The 22,448-nt window shown below is 38.1% G+C and overlaps 1 protein-coding gene across 3 annotated transcripts in view; it reads right to left on the minus strand.

Moving 5' to 3' along the window:
• LOC134483425 (uncharacterized) overlaps positions 1 to 22,448 on the minus strand; it is a 329,893-nt gene that overhangs the window by 219,182 nt on the left and 88,263 nt on the right. For all 3 annotated transcript variants that reach the window (XR_015646523.1, XM_087600960.1, XM_087600956.1), the window contains 2 exons: positions 6,414 to 6,534; positions 3,589 to 3,742 (listed from right to left, as the gene is read on the minus strand). The gene's annotated coding sequence lies outside the window, so the exon portion shown is untranslated. The remainder of the gene's footprint in view (positions 1 to 3,588; positions 3,743 to 6,413; positions 6,535 to 22,448) is intronic.

Here is a 22,448-nt window from a genome sequence, read left to right on the forward strand (position 1 = left end):
CAGATGAAGGAGAGCAGATCAAAAATAATGGTTAAGTCAAAGGTCCCCACTGGAGGCCAGCCGACATCAAATGTCGGCCACTCCAAGGAGCAAAAAGTCTTCCACAGTCCCTTCTTAATCTCAACTGACAAGTTGTGTGCTCTAGCTTTCGAGAATACCAGTGGTAACACAAAGCAAAGACCTAAGACACACAGACAAAGACCACTCTGGAAATACAGATGGCCAGGAGGGCGGGTCTTTTCTCTAATTCAGGAGAATCACCGAATCCTCACTGGCACCCAGATGGCTGAAAAGGCAGGTCTCTTCTCCAATCCAGGAGAATCACTGAATCCTTACCAGTGCCCAGATGGGAATCTCCCAGGCATCGTTGGGGTCCCTCCTCACCTCCTGGGATGTCTCCCAGGGCAGCGCAATCAGTGATCTGCTGGCACATCTACCGCTCACATTCACGTCTCTCCTGAGACACAAGCTTCCCTCTCAGCCCGAAATGGGAGCGACCACAAAACTAGATCTCCAGAACTCATGAGCAAATACAGAACCAGAGTAGGAAATACAGACCCAGAGTTTAGCCGGCACAAAAAACAAAGACACAGACAATATCTCACTTCCAAGTAGGTATCTGGATATGAGGGTGGTCGCCTATCCTGGACGAGCCCCCAAATGAAAGAGTCCCAGAGCGGGGAGACCCTCACTCAAGTCTTGGGATGACGCGACCCCCCAAGAACTCACACAAGACCATCCTTGCTGTAATCACATGAGGTTGATCGATAGGAACCAGTGCACTGGGGTCGAGACACATATCCCATGCAGGGGCAGTGGAGTTTGACAAACAGTAGCTAAGAGAAGAGGAATTTAAAGGAAAAAACCACAACACAAGGGATTAGGGAGGGCGCCATTGGAAAATGTTGAGAATACCAGTGAAAAAATCACAAGGGGGAGCTTCCTGTTTCTCAAGATTGTTTAACTTTATGGTCTGCTATTTCCTGGGAGAAGCTTCCTGCTTCTCAAGATTGCTCATTAAGATTTTAATCTAATTTTATGGTCAGCTAGTTCCTGGGAGAAAGATGTTGAAATGGCTGTAATTACCCATTCTATTCTCCTAGGAGAAGCTTCCTGGAACATATAATTCCAGGCCTAACCAGTTTTTTTCTTCTACTCTGAACCTTTGTCTAAGGGGGGAGGCAATCTTAAAACTTCTACCTTTCAGTTCTGGCACAGCCTATGAGGCATATTCACCCTACAAACATCTATCTCCTACCCAAGCTTATAAATGTCTACTTACCCTAAATAAACAAGAATTATTTCACTGAAAACCATCTCTGGATAAGGCCACTTATCCAACAGCCATGCAGACCAATTTCCTCTCTAAACAACCAGGCACCGTTAAGCTTCATTCTTTCTATTCCAGCTTGAAAAGCAAGGGAACCAGGATTCTCCCAGGGCAGAAGTGATAATATCCACTAATATGTGGATATTAGCCAAAAAGTTTGGAATACCCAAGACATAATTCAAAGTCCAAATGAAAGTCAAGAAGGAGAAAAACCAAATTTCAGATGTGCCAGTCCTTCTTGGACGATTTGTTAAGACAAAATGTTGAGCAGAGACTGAAGGTAAGGCCATCAACACATTGCCCCACCTGAAATTCCTTCCCATATAGAGCCACCTAAACCAGACCATATTATATTTTGCAAGAAGTGCAATCTGACAGTAGCCTGACAAATTCAGAGGCAGATGCTTGCAGACAATCACTGAAGTGAGAATGGAGTCCCAATGGAAGAATTAGAGAAAGGACTAAAATAGTTGAAGGGGTTTGCCAGCCAATAAGAAGAACTACAGTATTAACCAAACAGTACCCTTCCAGACTTTTCAGGGACTAAAGAACCATCCCAAGATTACACAGGGATGGACCTATGGCTCCAGCAGCATATATACCAGAGGACGTCCTTGTCAGGAAACAATGGGAGGAGATCCCCTTGGTCCTGTAAAAGCTTGATTCTCCAGTGTCAGGTTATGTCAGGAAAGTGAGGGAGGAAAGAGTGGCTGATAAGTAGCAGAGAACACTCTTAGAAGCAGGAGGAAATAGTAGGCTTTTGGAAGGGAAATGAGGAAAGGCGATAATATTTGAATTGTAAATGAAAAATCTCAATAAAATAGATAAAATAGGCTATTTATAGCTAAATCTAAAATATCGCCTGAATGAGTATATATTAATAAAAAAGAAGGCTCTAGTATTAGGGTTGTTTATTGGGAAAGGGAGATATGTTTAAAGAGGGAAGACCTTCTTTCTGAAAAAAAAACTTGAATTATTGGATTGACACACACATAGAGCATTTTATGAATATATACAAAGCTTTAGAGCTACATCCCTCAAAGGGAAAACAATTCCAGGATAAACAAGAGCAGAAGTAACAACAGAACACTTCTATGTTTTAAATATATAGTTTTTTCTCATTCAAATTTCTTCTGGGATCCAAAATATTCTATTTATGGTATATGTACATTTCACACATAATTCTATTTTAATTGTAACCATTTATCTATAAGCATGAATCCACCTGTCTGCATATCTGAGTGTTTCTCATCTTTCCTATTTTCCAGGTGATTTTTTACCACTCTGCTCCTTCTTGAGCCATTCTTCCTCCGTACTTAATCATATTTCATCCTCTGGTCAGTCACTAGCTAGGAATAAACATAATGAGACTATATAGCATGCAGTATAAATATCTTTTAAGGAATGGTCTGATAAATCAATTTCTCTTTTAAATTTGCTTGCTGTACATGCTGATGGCCAATATTTCTCTCAATGCATTTTTTCATCTTTAGTAAATTCAGTATTTCTTATTTACATTTCAAATGTTATTCCATTTCCCTGTTTCCATGCCAACATCCCCAACCCCTCCCCTCCCATCATATATGGGTGTTCCCTTCCCAATCCTCCCCCCTTATCACCCTCCCCAAAAGAATCCTGTTCACTGAGCGTCCAGCCTTGGCAGGACCAAGGGCTTCCCCTTCCACTGGTGCCCTTACTTGGTAGGCTATTTATTGCTATTTATGAAGTTGAAGCCCAGGGTCAGTCCATGTATAGTCTTTGGTAGTGGCTTAGTCCCTGGAAGCTCTGGTTGGTGGGCATTGTTGTTAATATGTTGTCTCAAACTCCTTCAGCTCATACAGTCCTTTCTCTGATTCCTTAAACGTGAGTCCCATTCTCATTTCTATGGTTTGCTGGCATTCGCCTATGTATTTGCTATATTCTGGCTATGTCTCTCAGTAGAGAGCTACACTGGTTCCTATCAGCCTTTACTTCTTTGCTTCATCCATCTTATCTGATTTTGTGGCTGATTATGAATGGGCCACATGTGGGGCAGGTTCTGAATGGGCGTTCCTTCAGCATTTGTTCTAAATTTTGGCACCCTATCCCCTCCCAAGGGTATTCTTGTTCCCCTTTTAAAGAAGGAGTGAAGCATCCGCATTTTGGTCATCCTTCTTGAGTTTCATATGTTCTGTGCATCTAGGGTATATCGAGCATTTGTCCTAATATCCACTTATCAATGAGTGCACACCATGTGTGTTTTTCTGTGATTAGGTTACCTCACTCAGGGTGGTATATTCCAGTTCCATTCATTTGCCGGTGAATTTCATAAAGTCATTGTTTTTGATAGCTGAGTAATATTCCATTGTGTAGATGCACCACATTTTCTGTATCCATTCCTCTGTTGAAGGGCATCTGGGTTCTTTCCTCCTTCTGGGTATTATAAATTCTTGGTAAATTCCCAGGTTTAACAGCCACTTTATTTTTAATCATTTATGTATATTTCTCTCTGTCTCTCTCATTCTCTCAATCTCTGTCTCTCAGCCATTGTCTGTGTGTTCTTCTCTCTCTGTCACTCTCTGTTTCTGTCTCTGTCTCTCTCATTGTCTCTCTGTCTTTCTGTCTCTCTGTCTCTGTCTCTGTCTCTGTCTCTGTGTATCTCTGTGTCTCTATCTGTCTCTGTCTGTCTCTCTCTCTCTCTCTGTGTGTGTGTATGTGTGTGTGTGTGTGTGTGTGTGTGTGTTTGTGTCTGCATGAACATAATATAGAGGTATGTAGGTGCCAAAGGCTGTGTATGTCTTCAGAACTGCAGTTCCATGTAGTTTCAAAATTCCTGGCATAATTTCATGGATATCTTGCAGAGCACTCCTGGTTTTTATAAGCAGACATATCACTCAGGCTCTTCTATGCACATTTAAACTTTGGTGATATAAATGCCTGCTGAATATGACAATGAAAGTACAAACCAAAATGTAGAAAGGCTTCTGATTTTAAAAGGTCATACACAATAATTTCCAATAGATGAAAATATGACTTAGCAATATCCTTTCTGCAAGTCAAAGACTACATGGGAAAGGGAAATAGATAAGGAATTAATAAATGTTTTAGCACCTTAGCATTCCTTTTATGTATTACCCAACTGTAAACTAGATACAAATAGGCTGTATCTGTATGTTCTTCTCTCTGCATCGCTAGCTATAAAAGGGAGTGTTTAGCCTCTCTCTATGCCTTTTTATCTCCCTGACTCTCTTCTCTCACTCTATTTACACATCCCCCCTTTTCTATGTGTTTCCAAGTAGTTTCCTCCTCCACTCTGTCCCCATCCTCTTCTATGTCTTTATTCTTTTCCCATGCCCCAAACAACTCGATTCTTTACTAGACCAATCTTATGGTTATTACCTTGGGGAAAGGGATGTCTCTGCATGAGTCTGCAGAGGCAACCCATCACACCAATCAGTGTGCCACAAAAATATATCCTTGGTTTTTATAGTCATCATTTGGTGCAGTAATTTCAATTTGCAAACTGGCAGGTTCACATTTTCCACCACCTCACAGACTTTCCTGCCATTCTCTCAATATATCTCTCTACCCAAACAGGGGAAAATTGGGAAGATACCCTCCCACCACTCACACATTAGTCACTGTACATGTCCACTGTTCTCTATTCAGCTTACATCCCCTCTAGTTTCCTTGGCAAGGGAGGCATCCATAGCCTACAGAACTGATCTTTCTAGCTGATTCCTCATCTTAGGACCTCTACCCTTGGGTGAGCACTATTTCTCTCCTTAAGATGATTTCTCTCTCACTGATGAAAAATGCTAGGCCTATGTAAACCATTCTACCTTGGGTGGTGGCTCCACAGATCAGGAGCTGGCGACAGCTCGACCACTAAATTATCTCCTGATGTCCTGACAATCTAGTCTGGTTGTTCATTTTATTCTTAGTTATTAATTTATCGTTTGGACACTGGAAGCAATAAGGTTAATAACTCCTACACTCACACAAAGATAATGGCTTCATTGCTATATTCAACTTCTGTTTTGGGAGGTCTCCTGTTCTTAAAGGCTTCCATATTTGTTTCCAATACCTGACACGTAATAACTCTAAATGGTCACTTAACCACACGTCAAAAAAAACTTTAAAACTTTCACCAGAAATGTGAAAAATGAAAGATTTCTATGTGTAGACTTTTGCACACCATTCCTCCAAAAATTTTTATTCCTTGATCCAACTACCTTGTTCTCTGCTCCCTGAACCATCAACTCTCCAGATCTTGTTTCACTGCTGCTGCCAGCTGTTTGGTCTAGCGGTCAGTCTTGAATTTCTACCTCCTTGGACTTTTTTATTTCTTATTTCTTTCCATTCTGATTTACCCTAGCTCTAAGTCAGTTGGGTTGTGTGAAGGAGGAGCAGAGATGCTCCATGGGCCTGCCTCAGATGTGTCCCACCACCATTTAGACTGTGGTGCTCAGATCATGCTGCTAGGACCCACACAGTGGCAGAAGCTGCTTGCAATGAGAGAAAGAGATCTCCTCACATGAAACATAATGCCCTGTCCACCAGACAGAACATGTCTATTTGGGTCTTTGTATGTTTGTCCCTGTTGATACATAGCCATGCTTCTATAGGTAACTGTCATTTGGCTCAGAGATCTAACAACACAGGTGGAGCTATAGCTTCAGCACCATCCTGGATAAAGGCAGCCCATGACTATTTGCCATTTTTGTACATCTGACATTAGGAGAACAGCCTGAATTAAAGTCGCCAAGGACATTTAACAATTAATATAAAGTTTTCATATTATTCCTATCTAGACTTGGTAAATAATTTTAAACCTCACTTAAAGATTTACATCAGTAAAAATGATCAGTCCCTTAAATATATGTTTAGCCTTGGTTTTGCTGTTGTTATTACTCCATTAAGTTATAATTTCTGTATTTCCTGGATACAACATAGGACAAATAATTAAAAACAGACACAGAAGGTCTAATTCATACACATTTAACAGATCCTAGCTCTCAATCCTATCAGAAATCTGCTAAATATAACATTAAATGTTTAAGTTTACTATGACAGACAGAGACCTCCAAATCCTCACAGATACCTTGCACAAGATCTCCAAGATGACATGTCAGAGCCACAAGTAACATTACGTGGATTGCGGTACAATGACCACTGTGAGAGATGGTGCCATTTCCTTGCCTGCTTCTAGGGCTCAGTGTAATCTGTAGACAAACAGAGGACACACAGAGAATTAAATGTCTCATATTGCCTAAGACAAGGTGAGTCATTGCTCCCATGAGTCTCCTCCAAATGAGAGAGCCTCTCATCATCTAGGCCTGATGGCCAGACTACTTTTGCATGAGTTGTGACGGATACCATGAGGACATGAAAAACTGTTTAGGTAATGGACTATAGACCGACCTCTGTAGTTTTAATTACTGTATTATATCTAGATTACAATTTATTCTTCCCAGATTTCTGATTACATTTAAGCTAAACTAATGAAAGTTTGACAGCTAAAAACAGACAACTAGCTTTTTACCCAAAGGTAATCCACTATTATATTAGTTCATTAGCTTATTCATTAACTAATTAAGACAAAAGACCTATTATTGAAAAGACTGAAAGATTTGCCTTGCTCATAAGCTTCATGATAAAGGATATACAAGTTCAGATGAATTTTCAGAGATGAAATCTTCTGCTCCTTCCTTATCTAAATTCAGTTTCCAGGGAATATGTTTCATATTTCTTCCCCTTACTATGTCATTATTGTACTGAGATTTTAAGTTTAAAATTCTAATTCTTATCAATGGAGTTTTGATAAATTAGCCATACCCTAGTAAAACATTCCAATATATGACCCAAATTCTATAATCACAAGTTCAAATTTTGTTTCCTTTGATTGTCTTCTAAATATATACTTAAACTGTATCTCATGCTAATGTAAATTATTAGTTATCAAAATTACAAATATAAGTTTCCTTTGGCTGTCTTCTAACTACAGACTTGAAGTGTTTCTCACACCAAATTCAACTGATTAACTATCAAATTCACAAGGTCATCAAATTTTGGTTGTCTTTTGAATGTAAACTTAAAAGTGCTTTTCATTAGCCTAAATTTTTATATATTCATTCTCCTAGATAGAAGCCCTTATTTTTCTTTCTGCTCCCCAAAATACTTTTATTATTATTATTATTATTATTATTATTATTATTATTGTTGTTGTTGTTATTGTTGTTGTTGTTAATTTCTTTATTTCCATTTCCCGGTTTTCTTTCAATAAGCTCCAATCCCCTCCCACCGCTCTTCCCCATACAGGTATTCCCCCATCCATTCCCTTACTGCCCCCTCCATATTCTCTTGCACTGGGATCCAAACTTGGCAGGACCAAGGGCTTCCCCTTCGACTGGTACATCAACAAGGCTATTCACTGCTACCTATGCAGTTGGAGCCCTAGGTCAGTCCATGTATAATCTTTTGGCAGTGGTTTAGTTCCTGGAATCTCTGGTTGGTTGGCATTGCTATTCTTATGGGGTTTCAAGCCAAAAGACGTTTGTCTTCCCTAAGCTCAGTTTAAACACTGTTCGTGATATTAACAAACATCTCCTTTGTAATTTTATAAGGTCCACACTCAGATATTCCTCTTGGTCCAAACAGTCTCCATCTGCCAAACAATAGACTGTGTCTACCTAGTATCTATTCCTCTCCTGTATCCTGGATTTGAGCCTTTCCTCATCTCAACCACCAAGACCTAACATTTTCAAATGTAGATTTAAGAAAAGTCATTTTTACCCAAATTTTCTTAACTTCATTTTCTACCTCGTGTGTGTGTGTGTGTGTGTGTGTGTGTGTGCGTGTGTGTGTGTGTGTGAGATTGTGTACGTGTGTGGGGGCATGCACATGGGTGTCTGTTTCAGCATTTTGCCTAATCTGGGCAATTTATAATATATGATATATGATACTGATTAGTAGTAGGAAAGAGGCAGTAAAACTAAAATGCAATATTGTTGTTTTTTCAAAGCTGTCAGAGGATGCCTGGCAGGAAGTACTTAGTAATACAGAATTGAATTGTTATTTTCAAAGGCAATGTTTATATCAATATATCAATATATATATATATATATATATATATATATATATATATATATATATATATATATATCAAACTCTATATCCAGGACAGTTCCAGGAGTGCAACCCATAGAAGCTCCAGCCTATTATCACAGAAACAAGCACTCTTCTGGGCCTTTAACTTCCTAATTACAATGGTACCAGGCCCTGGACAACAAGAAAACTTACAAATCTCCTAAGACTTGACCATCATCCCTATCACCTTTTTCTTAGTTTTCCTAGAGACACATCACCCCAAAGTCAGCAGGAAGCAGCTAAAGATCACATTGACACTATTGCTGATTCACCATCACCTGTTTCTAGTTTCTCCTATATTTTATTAAACAAAAATGGAGGAATTTTAGCACCTTAACATTCTTTCTTTTAGGCTCACCAAAGTGATGTTAGCCTGGCTCACAATTCATTGGACTTTTTGGACTCTTTTCTGTGACTGCTTCTACCTCTTCTTCTTCTCCACGTGTTCAAGGCTGGCCTCATCTCTCTGTAACTCTGTCTCTCTGCCTCTCTCTCTCTCTCTCTCTCTCTCTCTCTCTCTCTCTCTCTCTCTCTCTCTCTGACTCTATGTCTTCCCACCTCCCCTTACAATGCCCCCAAATAAATTCTATTGTATAGTAGACCTGTCCTATGTCTGTTCCCTCTGAGGAAGGGATGAATCTCTATGGGTTTCCCGAGGCAACTCCTCCCACTGCATCATAACACAATTCACAAAATATATACTTGACTTTATTAACACACCAAACTTTGATTTATATTTGAGCAGTGTGTACTCTGCAATATAAAATTATTGAAGGAAAATATTCAAAAATAAAAAGTTGTCTCTGATTATATATGGAAATATCTTGCTTCCTACTTCATGACAGAACTTTCAGAATTTATATCTGTGCAGTTAAGTTTCCAGCAATGTAAGAATGAGCAGATAAGTTTGGTAATATATCAGTTCATGCCATGATTAGGGGAGGGGCTGACCACCCATAAACAGGCTGTGCTACTGCAGATCACTCCCTCTGAAGGTTCTGCCAAACATGGAGAAGTTTAAAACTTCTTGCAAACGTATGCCTATCATCTATCATCCTGTACTTTTAAGATACCAAACAAATACTGATTAGTAGTAGGAAAGAGGCAGTAAAACTACAATGCAATATTGTTGTTTTTTCAAAGTTGTCAGAGGATGCCTGGCAGGAAGTACTTAGTAATACAGAATTGAATTGTTATTTTCAAAGGCAATGTTTATATCAATTACACTTTCTGGACACAGAGTTGCTGTGTACAATACACTGATTTTGAACATAATCTTTCCATCTTAATCTGCTTCTGAACAGATTGAGGTTAAGGCTGTTATATCATGGGTTAGTCTATCTTACAGATTTTTTACAATAGTGACAAAAGTTAATAACTGTATAGGGTTACATAACAAGAAAATGGGTGAACAATTTTTCAGCTATCAAGATTCTGTGTCAAGGTGACATTAGGACGCTGAAAACTCATAAAGAAATACCTGTGTTTTTAAATGAATTACATTTTCAAGTATAAAAGAAATCAGTTAATGGATATTATTAAAAGCATCATTTTCTGAGCTTTGCATTTTAGACTTATTGCTTTGGACAAATAAAGCCTACTTGTTAGTGAAAAGGCCAGTGCTCAGGATCCACAATGTTGTGCTACACACAATACAGGTTCTCCTTTCAACATTAAGTTAAGATAATCCTGCTCCTTCATGATTAAAGCTTGTCTCTCGAGTGATTCTAGATCTCATCAAGTTAAAAAAAGAAAACAACCATCTCATTCGTATCTGAGAACAAAAACCTGTATAAGATGCATGCAGTAATCTATACTATGACATTCTATGGCTAGAAATCGTGCCTTTGTAATTTCTATATTTGATTTCAATTAGACAATTGGAAATATTTTTGAAACATAAAAATTTCAATTCACTGATTACCATATCTGTATAATGAAGAGAACTTATAAGAGACCAATTCATTGTTACTTACAATGGAGCGTTAGAAGAGTTTTAGCTTTATGGAATTAATAGATATTAAAATTTACCCAGAGAATACAGGGTACACTATCTGGGACTAAAAAGAATTGAGTACTTCCTGAATTTGCCTTTCTTTTTTTTTATTTGGTGATAGTTTATTTATTAATTTATTTTTTTAATATTTTTTCAACTCTAGGATTATGTATTTTTTTTCTTTTTTCTTTTTATTAACTTGAGTATTTCTCATATACATTTCCAGTGTTATTCCTTTTCCCAGTTTCCGGGCAAACATCCCCCCTCCCCTTTCTTATCGGTGTTCCCCTCCCCAGCCTCCCCCCATTGTCCCCCTCCCACCAACAGTCTAGTTCACTGGGGGTTCAGTCTTAGCAGGACCCAGGGCTTCCCCTTCCACTGGTGCTCTTACTAGGATATTCATTGCTACCTATGAGGTCAGAGTCCAGGGTCAGTCCATGTATAGTCTTTAGGTAGTGGCTTAGTCCCTGCAAGCTCTGGTTGCTTGGCATTGTTGTACATATGGGGTCTCGAGCCCCTTCAAGCTCTTCCAGTTCTTTCTCTGATTCCTTCAAAGGGGGTCCTATTCTCAGTTCAGTGGTTTGCTGCTAGTATTCGCCTCTGTATTTGCTGTATTCTGGCTGTGTCTCTCAGGAGTGATCTACATCCGGCTCCTGTCGGTCTGCACTTCTTTGCTTCATCCATCTTGTCTAATTGGATGGCTGTATATGCATGGGCCACATGTGGGGCAGACTCTGAATGGGTGTTCCTTCAGTCTCTGTTTTAATCTTTGCCTCTCTCTTCCCTGCCAAGGGTATTCTTGTTCCCCTTTTAAAGAAGGAGTGAACCATTCACATTTTGATCATCTGTCTTGAGTTTCATTTGTTCTAGGTATTTAGGGTAATTCAAGCATTTGGGTTAATAGCCACTTACCAGTGAGTGCATACCATGTATGTCTTTCTGTGTTTGGGTTAGCTCACTCAGGATGATATTTTCCAGTTCCAGCCATTTGCCTACGAATTTCATAAAGTCGTTGTTTTTGATAGCTGAGTAATATTCCATTGTGTAGATGTACCACATTTTCTGTATCCATTCCTCTGTTGAAGGGCATCTGGGTTCTTTCCAGCTTCTGGCTATTATAAATAAGGCTGCAATGAACATAGTGGAGCACGTGTCTTTTTTATATGTTGGGGCATCTTTTGGGTATATGCCCAAGAGAGGTATAGCTGGATCCTCAGGCAGTTCAATGTCCAATTTTCTGAGGATCCTCCAGACTGATTTCCAGAATGGTTGTACCAGTTTGCAATCCCACCAACAATGGAGGAGTGTTCCTCTTTCTCCACATCCTCGCCAGCATCTGTTGTCCCCTGAGTTTTTGATCTTAGCCATTCTCACTGGTGTGAGGTGAAATCTCAGGGTTGTTTTGATTTGCATTTCCCTTATGACTAAAGATGTTGAACATTTCTTTAGGTGTTTCTCCACCATTCCGCATTCCTCAGCTGTGAATTCTTTGTTTAGCTCTGAGCCCCATCTTTTAATAGGGTTATTTGTTTCCCTGTGGTCTAACTTCTTGAGTTCTTTGTATATTTTGGAAATAAGGCCTCTATCTGTTGTAGGATTGGTAAAGATCTTTTCCCAATCTGTTGGTTGCCATTTTGTCCTAACCACAGTGTCCTTTGCCTTACAGAAGCTTTGCAGTTTTATGAGATCCCATTTGTCATGAATTTGCCTTTCTTGAGAGGACTCTAATTATGCTGAGTTTTTCCAAACCCTCCTTTTCACAGCAGATAATTCTAGTTTGCATGTGATAATCATTTAACTCATGTCTCTTAAGCTCTTCATTGTATCTGAATATTGGAGTCCTCTCTTCCACCTCTTCTCCTTTACATAATTTCTTCCTTTGATCATCCTTTCTTTACTTCTGGAAATTTGAGAAAGAGTCTCATTCTAAAGCGTAGGCTGGCCACTAAATTGTAGTGATCAGTTTACTTACATCTCCTGAAGGATATGATTACATACGTGAGCAAATAAACCATGAAAACTTTTTTTAAAATTCTATTCTGCATTTACACACCACTTATTTTCTTTGTCTTTCTTGTTGGATAGTTTATGTATTTACCTTTCAAATGTTATTCTCTTTTCTGGTTCCCTCCTCTCCCATCCCCCCTCCCAATGCTCGTGCTCCCACCAACCCTCTCACACCTCAAAACCCTGGCATTCCACTACACTAGGGAAAAGTGCCCTCAGAGGATCAAAGACTTCTTGCTGTTGTTTCCAGGCAATGCCATCCTCTGCTACATCAGAGTCTAAATCATGTGTCCCCAAAAGAGTACTCTTTGGTTGGTGATTTAGTCTGTGGAAACTCTGGGTTGTCCAGTTGCTTAATATTTTTATTTTTCCTATGTGGTTTTAAACCCTATCAGCTCCTTCATACCTTTCCCTAATGCCTTCAGTGGGGTCCCTGTGCTCAGTCTGATGGTTAGCTGCAGGCATCAGTGGAGGAGTGTTCCTCTTTCTCCGCATCCTCGCCAGCATCTGCTGTCACCTGAGTTTTTGATCTTAGACATTCTCACTGGTGTGAGGAAATCTCAGGGTTGTTTTGATTTGAATTTCCCTTATGACTAAAGATGTTGAACATTTCTTTAGGTGTTTCTCAGCCATTCGGCATTCCTCAGCTGTGAATTCTTTGTTTAGCTCTGAACCCCATTTTTAATAGGGTTATTTGTCTCCCTGTGGTTTAACTTCGTGAGTTCTTTGTATGTTTTGGATATAAGCCCTCTATCAGTTGTAGGATTGGTAAAGATGTTTTCCCAATCTGTTGGTTGCTGTTTTGTCCTAACACCAGTGTCCTTTGCCTTACAGAAGCTTTGCAGTTTTATGAGATACCCTTTGTTGATTCTTGATCTTAGAGTATAAGCCACTGGTGTTTTTTTTTTCAGGAAATTTTCTCCAGTGCCCATGGGTTTGAGATTCTTCCCCACTTTTTCTTCTATTAATTTGAGTGTATCTGGTTTGATGTGGAGGTCCTTGATCCACTTGGACTTAAGCTTTGTACAGGGTGATAAGCATAGATCGATCTACATTCTTTTCTACATGCTGACCTCCAGTTGAACCATCTAAAATTCTATCTTAATAAGAACCCTTTTTCAACGAGCAGGTAGCACCACCATGCTCATATGAACATGTTTCTCATCCCTCCCTTTTCAAGAAGATATCTTACTACCTTGATCCTTCTTGTGCCCGTCTTCCTCAGTAGTCAATAAATTTGTATCCAGTGGTCCTTCGCTTGCTCTTTGGGTATGAAACCATTCCAACGATCCAATGCTGTATTCTCAGAAAGAAGACATGTTGAACTTTCTTACGTTATCTCAACTAACAGCTTTACTTACAGTCCAAAAGTAGTTTTAATATTTTTTTTAAAAATTGATAGCAAACATTCAAGCACAAGGAAGTTGTTATAATTCTTGAAGATGAATTACGCGGCACTAAAGTAAATATGTACTATTAAAGTATGTCTCTCACTTTTCATTTTAGAATCATTTTGGCAGAAATATTAAAGAACTGTAGGAATTAATTATCTTGTATTAAACATTCACATTGTGTTTGATGAATCAGATAACAATTAACGTTTTAGAAAAGACTACCAAGCTATTGAAAATTCCATTCAAAAATTTCATTTTAAATTGTGCTGACTCATGATTTCTTAATGTCTGAAATAACCCCGAAATCTTTGTGTCATTATTTATAAAAACAAAACTTTCTTTAATGAGCATTTGTGCATTTTTATGTGAAGAAAACATTATTAAGATAAAAGGACAGGACTTATACTATCAACATAATTGCAAACTCATGGTTCTAAGGATGAAATCAAATACTTGAATAAAAAAAGGCGGGGTTGGAGATTTAGCTCAGTGGTAGAGCACTTGCCTAGCAAGTGCAAGGCCCTGGGTTCAGTCCCCAGCTCTGAAAAAAAAAAGGCAATGCACTGGGTCATGCTCTAGGAACCACATTAACTTAAGAGTGTGGGTGTGCCTTTTGTTTGGCAGCAGGCAAAGTTGAAATCAAAAGAAACTTTGTTTTTTGTAGTTTCATCATATTTTCTCTCACCAGTAGTATGTATACTGTGCAGTGCTTTTATGACTTACTTTCTGTCAAAGGTCTACTGACTGCCTCACATCGATGCAATTAGATCTTAGTTTTGGTGGAAGGTACTGAAAGAGAAAGAATACTTAGCCTTAAGCTGACTTAATATCAGTATTGCCTGGGAAGCATCTTTCATGATTTGCTCTATTTTTAAATCCACTCATCAAAATAGTCTAGTAATGAGATTTAAAAAAAATATTGTAACAGGAAACTCTAAATCACCCTTTCAATTAGTTCATCCAGAAGGAATTAAATCACTGATGTTTGCATTACCCAGTCTGCCTGAAAGGATTTGTTCCTAGTTTTATTGTAACATGTTATGCCATGTTTTGTTGATATGTCTCTGGGAAACTTGCTTTTTTTTTCTTTTTGGAATATTTTGGCTTTGAGATGATCCTTTAAATCCTTTTGAAAAAAACATTTATATTGTATCCTTGGGTTCCTTTGTGTTCAGACAGCCCCAAGGTGGATCCAGCTCAAGGGAAGGTCCCAAGACATGACATAATTCCTGAGGCTATGGGGCACTCACAAAAATGGACCAATCATGACTGCCCTTCAATAGACCCAACAAGCAGCTGAAAGAGTCACCCAATCAATGAACCATGACCTCTCTGATTGAATTAAGAAAAAGATGGTGGAGCTGAGGAGGAGGGCAAGAGGGCAGTCCTGATGGAGGACAAGTGGTCTTAGATAACCTGGACCCCTGTGATCTCTCAAACACTGGATAACCACTCAGGCTGCGCATACCAGCTGAGATGAGGCCTCCAATACATATAGAGCAGAGGACTACTGGGTCTGGGTTCAGTCAGAGAAGATGCACCTAACCTTCAAGAGAGTGAGGCCCAAGGAAGTTTAGACTGGTGTGGAGGAAGTATGGGATGTAGAAATGTCAGAGGGTTGTGTGTACCAGGAGGGGAATATAACCTGCCATGTAAAAAAAGAGACCTTTTTTTGTAGAGTTTGCCATCAACCTTCTTGTTTTGTTGAAAGTTACATGGCTCTGTAAGCAGAGAGGTTAGTCTGCCCCACATGTGGCCCATGCATATACAGCCATCCAATTAGACAAGATGGATGAAGCAAAGAAGTGCAGACCGACAGGAGCCGGATGTAGATCGCTCCTGAGAGACACAGCCAGAATACAGCAAATACAGAGGCGAATACTAGCAGCAAACCACTGAACTGAGAATAGGACCCCCTTTGAAGGAATCAGAGAAAGAACTGGAAGAGCTTGAAGGGGCTCGAGACCCCATATGTACAACAATGCCAAGCAACCAGAGCTTGCAGGGACTAAGCCACTACCTAAAGACTATACATGGACTGACCCTGGACTCTGACCTCATAGGTAGCAATGAATATCCTAGTAAGAGCACCAGTGGAAGGGGAAGCCCTGGGTCCTGCTAAGACTGAACCCCCAGTGAACTAGACTGTTGGGGGGAGGGGGACAATGGGGGGAGGGTGGGGAGGGGAACACCGATAAGAAAGGGGAGGGGGGATGGGGATGTTTGCCCGGAAACTGGGAAAGGGAATAACACTCGAAATGTATATAAGAAATACTCAAGTTAATAATAAAAAAAATAAAATAAAATAAAATAAAATAAATAAAAATAAAAAAAATAAAAAAATAAAAAAAATGTGAAACTTTAAAAAAAAAAAACTCTTTCAGGCATACCTTGGCTTGAGATTTTAAGGGCAAAAATGAATATTTGTCGAAGACCTATGAGTACCAATGGTACTTCCTTCCATGAGAATACATTTTTAATTTCAATTTAATTTGTAGTAGGCTGATTCACATATTATCATATTTTTATTTTATTTTCCCTATTTAATATCTGCCACAAAGCTTAGAGCGTCAGATTTTCATATCCCTATCCATGAGCTACATGTTTCTTAAATTTATTAACATTTATGTATTCATAATCTGGATAGCTTGTTTTTTACTGATGAAACCACAAAATTGTGTGTGTGTGTGTGTGTGTGTCTGTGTGTGTGTGTGTGTGTGTGTGTGTGTTGAAATTGCTTAATATCCCCATCTAAAGTATGTTTCAATGGTTTAGACACTTAATTTGCTATGGTTTGTCTTTGAATATTAATCTTTCCATTGTCTTCTGTACCCCAATTTCCATGTCTTTGCCTTACTTATTCTTTTGTTATTCAAAGACAAATTTCTTCCTCTAATTACCCATAATTAACTGCTCAAATGCTGGTTTCATTTAAGGAATAGTTCACCATTCTTTGTAATCACAAATATGCACCTTATAACCATGTCGTTTATTTTTCAATAGTCAGTATCGTCAAGATCACACATGCTAATAGGATGATGTGTAATAAGAAATCTCAATAACTTTGGTTTTCTGGGAATATTTTACCTCAACTTCCAGATGTACCAGTGTTGGGCATAAATCCATAGGAATCCATATTATATCATAAAGATACTTGTTCGTATTCATTGCTGTTATATTCACTTTAGTCAGAATTAGGAAATAGTCTACCTTTCCATAGTGGAAAAATTGATAATAAAAATATGGTATATTACAAAATGAAATATTAAGCTGTTCAAAAACAAAATAATGGAACTCATTTTTAAATGGATAGGACATCATCATCATCAACAACAACAACAACAACCACAACAACAACAACAACAACAACAACAATAACAACCACCTCATTGTGAGTTATCCAGAACGTTAAAGACAAATACAGAATGGATCTGCTTATATTAGAATGTTTAAAGACCTGACAATGGCATACAAGAATTAGAATGGAGGGAAGGATATTGTGAGGATTGAGAAATAATATAAATAATTATGGGGATATTTGGGCGTGACATTGGAATGCAGCAATTAAATGGAGATAGGGGAGTGAAGAGAAGAGAGTGGGATACTAAGGAGTACAGCTAAAACTATGAGTCAAATCAGTTCTTAATATATAACATAAATAAAATGTCTAAAGGAAATAAAAAAATAATGGGAGAGAATTACCAAACTAGACATGTCTTCTCACCAAATGAAATCTCAAGCCCCATGTATTGACTATATCTACTATATTTTTTACCCCAATGTGTCCTCATTGTAATACTCCAATCACCTCAAACTATTGCCTAAGCTATTCATTGCTCCATACAACTCATGATGGCTCTATTGTCGAAAACAACACCTACATTTTTTTGAACATAGAGAAGACAAACAGGTGCCTAACTAAAACCTTTACCTGTTGAATAGTGTTGCTGGTTCTGAAATGTATTCGGCACGGTTACTGAGGGAAAACTTAAACACCAACCCACCTCTATACTATTTAATCTACCACACTCAGCTGCCTATAGGATACAATGTTGCAATTGTGGCACCTTCAAGGGAGTAAGCAGCCACTATATGACTGGATTTGAGACAAACACAGTGAGAAAAACACATTTCTACCATTGTTCTCATGACAAAATACTGGAGTTTAAGGCTTAAAGCAGGTATTATTGTCTGCTATACAAATGTAGCTAAAAAATGGTTCCTAATAACATACTGTTATGCCCATATATCAATATATTGCTCTATTGCCATCACAAAAGCTAGCATATACAATAGAAGGGGCCAGTTATAGAGAACCATATCTCCACAATATGCAGAGTGAAAGACCTTGGATCATACTCACATAAATGAGTCATTACCATCTAATCTCTTCCTTCAAGGCTCAGGAAAAAAAATTTTGTAAGACATGGTAGAAATATTGTAAGGCACAGTAGTACAGGGAGGAATGCAAGACAGTCTTCAATAATGTCCTGATACAGCAAGACTGATATACATATGTACTCATATAAATCAGGAAGCCATGCTCAGGATCTGCACAGGTTTTGCAGGTCAAAATTATTTGATGTCCAACCACTAATAGCTGGATCTGAATATGATCTACCTCACTAAGAAGCTCTCACATTTTGACATAATTTCTAATATCAAAACTGCTTTTTTCCAGTACAGTTTCATGGGAGTAGAATCTACACTCAAGTAGATGCTTCATTCTACCTTATATAAATCAATGGTTTTGAATTTTTTGATTCATAATGTACTATATTTTAACAACACTGGTAATTTCTCATATATTATGACTTCCAAATTAATATTTTCTTGAACTTTTCTCCGTAATATGTATCTCTCTCTGTGTGTGTGCTTCTTGTGTTTTATCATTTCTGATTCATTTGATTATTCTGTTTCATTCGGGTTAGTTTTTTCTTTTCATGTTTCCTAAGTGGTGGGGTGAGAACATGAGGAATTAGGTCATTGTGAAGATAGAAAGAATCAGGGTGGACAATATAATGAGGCATTAGAATATATTGTCGGAGAAAAATCAATTTTCAAAAATGAGTAATGCAAAAACTAATACAGATTCCATATTCATTCATCTCCATGTATTAACATTTAATTAAATTAGTCTTTAGGGGATACATTTCTATTGGTCAGAGGAAAACTTGTGCAAGTCAATCCTCTACTTCTGCTCTGATGCTTTCCTGGATAGAACTCTGTTTTGACTGGAGTTCATTTTTATATACTCTGTCAACTCACTAGTGAGTTGTTTCACTGAAACACTGTAGTTTCAACCCAGGAACTGCCATGTCATGGGCATACATTCTATACTGTGCAAGGCCTCTATGTCTCAATGATTTTGAAAAGAATAAACATCATTTGATTTGATTTGTACTGTACTTTTGTTCAAGCATGTAATATTAAGTTACTGAAAAATATTTTACTCTACTTATGTCTCAGATAAAGTAGTTATTTGCTCATTTATGCCATAATTTAAAGTCATTTATTCTGGTGATTTGTGATACATACTCCAAAACTACAGTCTAGGGTTCCATTAAACTAGTGTAATCCAAAGTGTTCTCAGACAGTAACTCCCAGTTCATCTCTCTCAGTGTGAAATTACAGGTTACAGCATGGTACCTTCCATCTACTTTTTCTTATTTGAAAAACTCAGTCCCTAAAAGAATTGAAATTCAAAGGTAAATGAATTAAAATAGAAAACATCATACTGAATGAAGTATTCCAGACCACCAAGACAAATATATTATCTATTTGCTTATATGTGGACATTAGCTGTTAATTCAATGAACCAATGTACAATCTACAGAACCAGAGAAATTGTGTTTAGAGTTTGGGACTAGGAGTAATAGATAGGTCTCCTTAGGAAAGGAAACTAAAATAGATTGATATGCATCGTATGGGTCTTGAAAAGGGAGGGAACAAGTAGTGATAATTAGTGAGGATGTGAGTAGAGGAAGGAATATGGAGATAAGTAAAATTAAGAGGCATCCTATGGTTACTGTGTTAACAAACAGCAAATGCTTTATGAATATATGCATATGGATGCAGTTTAAGAGGTTTCTTTGAGTCCCCAGCTCCAAAAAAGAGAACCAAAAAAAAAAAAGGTTTCTTTGAACATTATGTTTCTGGAAACAAAGGTCTTGTTTTTTACTATAGTTTAGGTAGTAATGCCATGTATTTGTGCATATTCTAATTGGTGAGATGATCAGTCTGATCATGCAAATAACTGTATTCCTGAAGGAATAAAACTAAAAAGTCACATGCACACAACTGCTACTGTATGTGGAACAGGGAAAAGAATAAAGGATAAAGAACAAATGCAGAGTGGCACTTTGAGATATTGATCTTCAGTAATTAGCTGAATAATGTTGATAGATTCCAATTCAACAAAGATCTGTCTATCTATCTATCTATCTATCTATCTATCTATCTATCTATCTATCTATCTTCTATCTAACTACCTACTTATTACATATCTACCTATTTATATATATTTTATTACTAAGGATATAATAAAAATATGGCATCAGCAAAACTTCATGTATGTATTTCCACATCTTATTTGTGTGTGTGTGTGTGTGTGTGTGTGTGTGTGTGTGTGTGTGTGAATTTCTTAGTGTGGTTTGATCATATTCAGCTTTTCCTTCCATTTCTTCCAGATGAAATTCTTTCCTGACCATCAACTTTTGTATCTTTTTCAGAAACAATTTATACTGCAGTATATATAGCTGTTAATCCAGCAAGTTGTAACATCAACCGGACTGGAAAAAATGCCCACTGATGCAATAGTTGTATGAGTGACATGAAAATAACCAGCCTACATTTTCGTTGGATTTAAGGCTTATTCCCCAAATTGAAATGTATAAATTGTCCTGTTATTTGAATCAAAAACCTGTACCCAAACAGAACATAACCTGAAGGGAAAGCAAATGTTATTACTCTGATAAATGAACATAGTATTAGTCTAAGTCCTAATGACTTATCCTTAGACCCATAGCTTAGTGTGTTTTTCAACCCTCTTGAGAGAAGGACCTTCTGCTAACACATCATGCCTAACATAGAGATCAATAGCTGTTCAAGATGCATGGAATAAGAGAATGCTCAATTCCACTCACTAAATAAAATGTCTATATCATGTCTCTCTCCCAAGGTTCAGGATTCATTGTGGAAGACAAGCTTGTAGAGTTATAAGTATTATAGACAGTAAAGAACTAAAGTCAGCTTTCTTCAATGTTGTGGCTACTGCTGAATACTACACAATGACTTCAATGTAAGATACACAGAGATTTATTCTGTCTCTGTCTCTGTCTCTGTCTCTGTCTCTGTCTCTCTCTCTCTCTCTCTCTCTCTCTCTCTCTGTGTGTGTGTGTGTGTGTGTGTGTGTGTGTGTGTGTGTGTGTGTGTGTGTGCCATAACCACATGTAAAGGTCACAGGAAAAATTTGGAGAGCCAGTTCACTACATGTGCATGTATATGTATCCAAGAGAGCAAACACAAATTACAAGGCTTAAACAGCAATCACCTTTGTCTGAATTGCCAGGGTGCTAAGATGACTAGGCCGGCCTCACGTGCTCAGCAGACGGGGTGGGGGGGGGTGGGGGTGAGAATAGAGGAAAGGTTGTGGGGGGGTGGAGACATGGGAGGGGGACAGCGAGCAGAATGTAAAGGGAAGAAATAAAATGTAAAATTAAATTTCAAAAAGTTAAAAATGATTTTCATATATATATGCTCTAGTGGTAATAGATATATAAGTAAGGAGACTCACAATATAATAGGTCTGTATTTCATTATAGGGGAGTTTCTACAAAACAATGGTATAAATATGAAGGGAAACTAGTGACAGACAAAGTGTCTTACTAAGGTTTTTACTTCTGAGAACTGAAACCAAGAATAAGGCAGCACTAATAAGGATCACACTGATTTGGGGCTGGCTTATAGGTTCAGAGGATCGGTGTATTATCTTTAAGGTAGAAGCATGGCAGTGTCAAGGCAGACATGACCTTCAAGGGTTGAGAGTTACACCTATGTTATAATGGCAGCAAGCAGAAGATTGGATCCCAGATAGCTAAGATGTGTGTACTAAAGGCCACACACATAGTGACACACATACTCCAACAAAGCTACATCTTGTAATAGTGCCATGCCCTGGACCAAGCATATACAAACCACTGAATTACATAGTGATGCCAGTAGAAACTGAGATTTGCAGAGTGAATGTGAGGAAGGATAAATATCCCTAAAGTCATTTTGAAAAAGGCATATGGAAGCAAACTTCTGTAAGAGGGGCTTCACTACACAAATATACATAGAAACATTTTACAAATAGTGTTAACTAGTAATAAGACAATGATTTCTCCACTGGACACTATAGCCTAACAAATACATAGTCCAGTGCCAGTATTGCATTGTCTACTTTGAATTTACTTTTCAGAGACTTCCCATACAGTCCATCCCATTAAAAACCTTCTTGGTTACCATACAGAATTTGAAGGTAAGACCCTTTTGCTGAATTCAGCACGTGGTTAAGTTAAAAAAGGAGATAAATATCTCTAGCATTGACCAA

Source organism: Rattus norvegicus, chromosome 1 (assembly GCF_021556685.1).
Source record: "Rattus norvegicus strain SHRSP/BbbUtx chromosome 1, alternate assembly SHRSP_T2T, whole genome shotgun sequence".
NCBI classification, from domain to species: domain Eukaryota; kingdom Metazoa; phylum Chordata; class Mammalia; order Rodentia; family Muridae; genus Rattus; species Rattus norvegicus.